At 42.1% G+C, this 6,867-nt stretch overlaps 2 non-coding genes across 2 annotated transcripts; both read right to left on the bottom strand.

Annotated features, from left to right (window-relative positions):
• Window positions 1–597: 597 nt before the first annotated feature.
• On the bottom strand, window positions 598–669 carry trnae-cuc (transfer RNA glutamic acid (anticodon CUC)). The gene has a single exon. It is a non-coding gene; the product is annotated as a tRNA-Glu (tRNA).
• A 1,730-nt stretch (window positions 670–2,399) lies between these two features.
• trnaw-cca (transfer RNA tryptophan (anticodon CCA)) lies at window positions 2,400–2,471 on the bottom strand. The gene has a single exon. It is a non-coding gene; the product is annotated as a tRNA-Trp (tRNA).
• Between the last annotated feature and the right edge of the window lie 4,396 nt (window positions 2,472–6,867).

The following is a 6,867-nucleotide window of genomic DNA, read 5'->3' as shown; positions in this document are numbered from 1 at the left end:
TGTATGTTCATATCATTAAAAAAAATATTTTAACATTTATTTTCACCCGTGCACTGGCAAAAGAAGGTCTTACGCCTGCTATTAGGCTGGATAGCTCTTTCGACCAATGTGGACACTAAGAACCGAATGGCCTCCTTTTGTACCGTAAATTTCTCTGATTCTATTACCTGGTGTAAGGGTTTCCTGGGCATTCGCTGGGCAGTAGTTAGCCCAACTCTGCACCAGCAAAAGTGATGTTGTAGCAGATGCGGTGGATCTGTCCAAGCGAAACTTGACAGATCACAAGTTCTGGGCTTTCGGGCGTGCGGAAACCTGGAACTTGCGGGGTGGTTCTGAAGGCGTACGAGAGCCTACGCTGTGCATTCGCTGTCGGAAGCACCGTAAAACCCGGGCCATGGTGTAAAATGAGATATGCATAACAATTCATCACATAGAAAGCACAATACACGTTATTGAAGCATCTTTAGCATTTAATTCATTCTGCAAATTAAGATTATCGGTTAATTAATGCTAATTAAAACATTTGTTCACATTAGATACATGTAAGTAATTTTAACAAGTTAGTTTAAATTAATTAAAGACTGTTACAAAAGTTACTTCCCTGACCGGGAATCGAACCCGGGCCGCGGCGGTGAGAGCGCCGAATCCTAACCACTAGACTACCAGGGAACACGGAAGTTGAATGCGATAATTGTACATAGAATGGGTCAATCCGTATTGGATACAAATTCATTTTTGATTGTTCACATCTAAAAGCATTTCATGACTCTGCGACTTACAAATCTAGTTACATGTACCTGAAATATTTTCTCAATTATTGGGGTGCATTTATCTTCATTCGAAACCTCAGTAAAATGCTCCAACCTCGTCTGTTTCCCTCATACCGGCTGTGCAACATCCACAAATCAAATGTAATCTCACACGGCGCGCTGGCCTCTACCAGTTCTATATGTGTATATAGAGAATTAATGACAAAAGGTCATCGACCTACAGATTACACATACATGTAAAAATATTTATAAGCAGCAGAGCCATGAACTTCATTTACATGTAATACAAGTCAGAAACATACTTGTATTTCTATTTCTATAGCATTCTGGACACAACATCGAGTTCAACAATTTCAGACCATAACCTCTGCTCCTATTTTCTCAGGTGGCAGCTGTTCATGATTCTGCCATTCCCATTTACACCTCCTCTGGTCCCATCTCTCCTTCCTTTACTTGTCCCATTACCATCTCCTTTTGCCTCGCACCTTCATCCCTTTTGTCGTTTAATCTCTCCTGCCTTCCACCTTATCACCAATATTGCCTCTTGCTGTTTCCTCCTCTCCCCCATTTGCCTAAAATCTGTTTCATCTCTAACTTTTCCCAGTTCTGACGAAAGGTCATCGATCTGAAACGTTAACTCTGTTTCTCTCTCCACAGATGCTGCCTGACCTGCTGAGTATCTCCAGCATTTTCTGTTTTTATGTCAGATTCCCAGCCTCTGCAGTATTTCGCTATTGCATACTTTACTCCGAATAGACTCAAATGCATTGATAAATATTGTGACGGTGCAATGCAACGTTCCCTAGTGGGTAGGATTCAGCGTTCTCTTGAAGTTGATTCCAGGTCAGGGGAGTAACAGTTTTTACTTCGAGACCTGATTAAAATGAATTACATGACTTTCATGTGGAAAAAAGAATAATTGGTTTAAACATCATTTATTAATCCATAAAGTTATTTTGTAGAAATTCAATCATTTATTTAGCCCTCAGCATGCGATGAACCTTTATCCCTATCTCATTGTATTTTAGGAGCCTTGGTTTAAAATGTTGAGTGTTTATGACACGCACCCAGCCCCAGAATCGCCACTGTGAAAGTAGGAAACTGCTCGAAATACACAACAGGGCGGGCAGCTTGTGAAAAACAATTAAACTTTTGGCGTGTAGACTTTTCATAGAAATGGAACCAGCTTCGTGTGACAATATGAGCTGTGAGTGTGTGTACATGGGTGGCCTGTTTCTGTATCAAGCGAGTGTTTGTGTTCTGATGCGATCCTTTGCATGTCAATGAGTCATAGAGTCTAAGCGGCACATAAAATGTGCTGGGCTACGGGGAGAGGGCGGGGGAGTGGGACTAGCTGAAGGGCTCTTGCAGAGAGCGACACGGGCTGGACGGGCCGAATGGCCTCCCTCTGTGCTGTAACCATTCTCTGATTCTATGATGTAGATCTGTAAGTGATGAAAGGCGACTACAGTGTTTCACCACCACCTCGGAGATGGGCAATAAATGCTGGTCTTGCCAGCGAGACCTACATCCCAGGAACAAATATAAAAAATATATCTAATACTCATTGTTGTGAGTTAACAAATAAGATATTAATTGTCCAGACTGATATGAGCTGTAAAAGAACAGTGACCCCGACGTGATTTGAACACGCAGCCTTCTGATCTGGAGTCAGACGCGCTACCGTTGCGCCACGAGGCCTAGACAGTTTTTGTTGTGTATTCAAGTTCATATATACAGAAGTATCATACCTGGTTCCTGGTGGTCGACTGACACTCACCCGCTTTCGATTCTCAATCAAAGAATTTATGTTGACACAAGATTTGGGAACAGTAAATTGCAGAAAGATAATTCAAGTCTGTGAGACGAGTAATAATTGCTTTAATCTTGGTTAATAAATCCATTACTTTCTGTTACAGATTTCGGTTACAGACGCTCTTTGCGTGACATTTGTTCCGCGTTTAATTTTACAAACTGGGTGAGATCGCTAATCGCGGGGAGACAGTGGGAGCTTCAACGGCCCCACTGTCAGGATGTGGAAGGATTCACGTTCGGGGTGTGTGGGGGGATCAGTGACATTTTTTGTAAAGCGCAGCGGGGGAGAAGGACAGAGCATTCAGTGTGGGACAGAAGCTGTTTAAATTGAGGCAACCCATTGCCGATCAGCACAGAGGGAGTTAACTGACTCAGTAGCCCTCTGCTGCTGCTTCAGAGTCGGTGATTTCCACATTGTCGCGGTTATCAAGTTCGAGCCCGGGTGGAAACATATATTTTTTAAACTTGCTGTGGCGAACATCCAGAGGCGAATTTATTCTCCTGTCAAAAGGGCCACAGCGGCTTCTACCTTGTTCTTTAATTGCTCTTTATTTCACTTCACTGAGTTAGATATATTTCTTAAGGCTAAAGAGATCAAGGGATATGGGGAGAAGGCAGGGACAGGGTACTGAATTTGAATGATCAGCCATGATCTCATTGAATGACGGAGCAGGCTCGAGGGGCCGAATGGCCTACTCCTGCTCCTATCTTCTATGTTTCTATGTTTCTATGAATAGATAACTTTGAGTGAGAGAAAACGGATCCAGAAATGTAATCCATTAATCTGCAGGGTGGCCGTCAGTAAGAGGCCTTTTCTCTCTGGATCCGGTAGCGGATCTGCTTTCAGGCTCAAGATTGCCGGTACTGTCGATAGATTTTTGTTGAGTAAGGGTATTAAGGGTTAAGGAACCAAAGCGGGTAGAGGGAGTGAAGATACAGACTTGCCCTGATCTAATTCAATGACGGAACAGGCTTGAGGGAATGAATGGCCTCCTCCTGTTCCTATGGAGTCGCTGCAATACAATGTACCCGAGTGCTGGACGGTTTCTGGTGTGTAATGGTTATCGCATTCCGCTAACACACGAAAACTCAATGGTTCGAAAGTGGGTAGAGGCAATTTAATGCCTTTTCTCCATTCAAGTTTACTAAATATGAAAACAGGAATAATTTATATGCTTGTTTAAGTACAAATAAAACACGCATTGTCAGGCGAATTATACCTTTCAAATGGCACCGTTACAGTGAGTGAAGTAATTCTGAATGATATTTCCCATATCGGTCACAGTTTGGATTGCGGTACTTTAAGCAGGATTTGGGGAAAGTTGGCATGATTTAGGGCATCTCCCCCTCGCGTGTCGCTACATGAAAGAGGTTGAGAATGTGGAAGCAAAACAACACAGATTAATAGGAAAACACAGGGTCAGCGACGGGATTCAAAGTGCAGTTTCAATCGGGCTGTCTGGGTGTCCTTTCAATAAGAAACAAAGAAAGTGCGTCTCCAAAAATGTCCCACACCGTGTTATGATTCAGGAAACTGAGACAGCGGGTAGAAATAGAGACATAAAAGCAGAGTGATATAGAGAAGAGTAAGAGAGAAGAGGGAAAATACTGTTTCCACGGAGAACTAATGCAGAGACTCCTCTGCTGCGCCTGGAGTGGCCTCCTGCAGCCCGGATACATTAACATCGTAACAGCTCATTAACTGTAGGAGTGGGACCGGACGGCGCTTCAGAAGACAGGTCGAAAAGGCAAAGTCACTGTCTCGTCTCAAGTGCTCTGCTCATCAAGAATAGCCACACACACAAAATGGTTTTAGAATGGTTACCTCTTATCTGCACTAGCGCCAATCAGTTGTCTCTTTGGTCTAGGGGTATGGTTCTCGCTGCTTAAAACTTGCGAGATATCCTGGGTTGAAATCCTGGACGTGCACTACTTTTGTCCGCGGATTTTGAACTTGCAGTTGAAACTATTGCAAAGAAAGACTTGCATTGATACAGCGCTTTTCACGAATTCAGGACAGTCCAAAGCGCTTTACAACCATTGAAGCACCTTTGAAGTGTTGTAATGTGGGGAAAGATGTGCTCAAATTCCCCCCACGTGAATTTTAGCACTTTGGGAAGGAGTTCGGTGCAAAGACTCAGGCTCCTCAATGACGTGGACTTTGTTTGAATGAGTTCTGCTTGTAACTGCACTCGAGCTTGAAACAGCTCCTGGGCCTCCATCTCACGGGAGCAGAGTGTGGTCGCTGTGCAGCGGTTAGCGAGTCGGTGACGAGCTCGGGGGCGAGACAGGTCGCTTTCAATCTATGAAATTTCACCAAGGGCCAGAGAATAGAAACGCTGAATGAAACTGTCCCTGTGAGCGATGGATTGAAGGGGACGGCGCTCCGAGCACAGCTGGAGAACGCGTAGTGCAGTAAAAGGGTTCACAACATTAAATGTCAGATTAATTAATCATGCAATAATTAGACTTATAATTAGCAACAGTATTTAGACAAATCCTTGCGAATTTTACCGGAGAATTCAAATACGTTGTAGTTCCGAAATCGATATACAAGTTAATCAAACCTTTATCGGATTCTAAAGTATCTGTTCCAAACGTCACTTTTACATCCTTTCCTCTCCTCTTCTACGCGGCTCCTCAAACTATTACAGCTGTTCAAATGGATGCATCACCTCACCTAATACAAATTCTCAAACTGATACACTATCTCAAATTAATACAACACCTCAAAATAATGTAGCACCTCAAACTAATACAGCACCGCAAACCAATTCAGCTCCTCAAACTAATGCAGCACCTCAAACTAATCGAACACCTCAAACTAATACAGGTCAAACTAATACGGCACATCAAACTAATACAGCACCTCAAACCAATTCAGCTCCTCAAACTAATGCAGCACCTCAAACTAATCGAACACCTCAAACTAATACAGGTCAAACTAATACGGCACATCAAATTAATACAACACCTCAAACTAATACAGCACCTCAAACCAATACACCTCAAACTAGTACACCTCAAAATAATACACTACCTCCAACTAATACAAATTCTCAAACTAATACACGATGTCATAATAATACAACTCCTCAAGCTAATACATTGTGTCAAAATAATACAACAGCTAAAAATAATACAGCCCCTCAAACTAATATCGCACCTCAAACTAATGAAAAACCTCAAAATAATACACCTCAAAATAGTACACTACATCAAACGAATACACAACCTCAAACGAATACAGCAACTCAAACTAATAAAGCACCTCAAACTAATACAGCACCTCAAACTAATACAGCACCTCAAACTAATAAAGCACCTCAAACTAATACAGCACCTCAAACTAATAAAGCACCTCAAACTAATAAAGCACCTCAAACTAATACAGCACCTCAAACTAATACAGCACCTCAAACTAATACAGTGCCTCAAACTAATACAGCGCCTCAAACTAATACAGCACCTCAATCTAATACAGCACCTCAAACTAATACAGCGCCTCAAACTAATACAGCACCTCAAACTAATACAGCGCCTCAAACTAATACAGCACCTCAATCTAATACAGCACCTCAAACTAATACAGCACCTCAAACTAATACAGCACCTCAATCTAATACAGCACCTCAAACTAATAAAGCACCTCAAACTAATAAAGCACCTCAAACTAATACAGCACCTCATTCTAATACACCACCTCAAACGAATACAGCGCCTCAAACTAATACAGCACCTCAAACTAATAGAGCATCTCAAACTAATACAGCACCTCAATCTAATACAGCACCTCAAACTAATAAAGCACCTCAAACTAATACAGCACCTCAATCTAGTACAGCACCTCAAACGAATACAATGCCTCAAACTAATACAGTGCCTCAAACTAATAGAGCATCTCAAAGTAATACAACCCCTCAAACTAATACAGCACCTCAAACTAATACAAGATTCAAGATTCAAGATTCAAGATCATTTTATTGCCATATGTAACTAGTACAATGGAATGCTTACTCCCCACTCACTCCCACAATACAAGCATCTATATATATAAATCGGTCGATCTGTCTGTCATTCTGTCTGTCATTCTGTCATTCTGTCTATCTGTCATTTCCTGTGCATCTGTCGGGCTATGCGCTCGAAAGTTACAGGGCGTACCTACGCGCGCGTTACCTCCAAAGAAAGCTTACGCTTCAGAGACGGTTTTAAGCGTATTTACTTTTCGGTCGGACGAAAATTATTCGTGCCTTATGCAAAAAACCTTCCAAATTAAACTCAT

Source organism: Somniosus microcephalus, unplaced genomic scaffold, assembly GCF_052327205.1.
Source record: "Somniosus microcephalus isolate GS21.2 unplaced genomic scaffold, FLI_Smic_1.0 unresolved_chr4, whole genome shotgun sequence".
In the NCBI taxonomy this organism is placed as follows: domain Eukaryota; kingdom Metazoa; phylum Chordata; class Chondrichthyes; order Squaliformes; family Somniosidae; genus Somniosus; species Somniosus microcephalus.
This window is presented reverse-complemented; position numbering and strand designations above follow the sequence as displayed.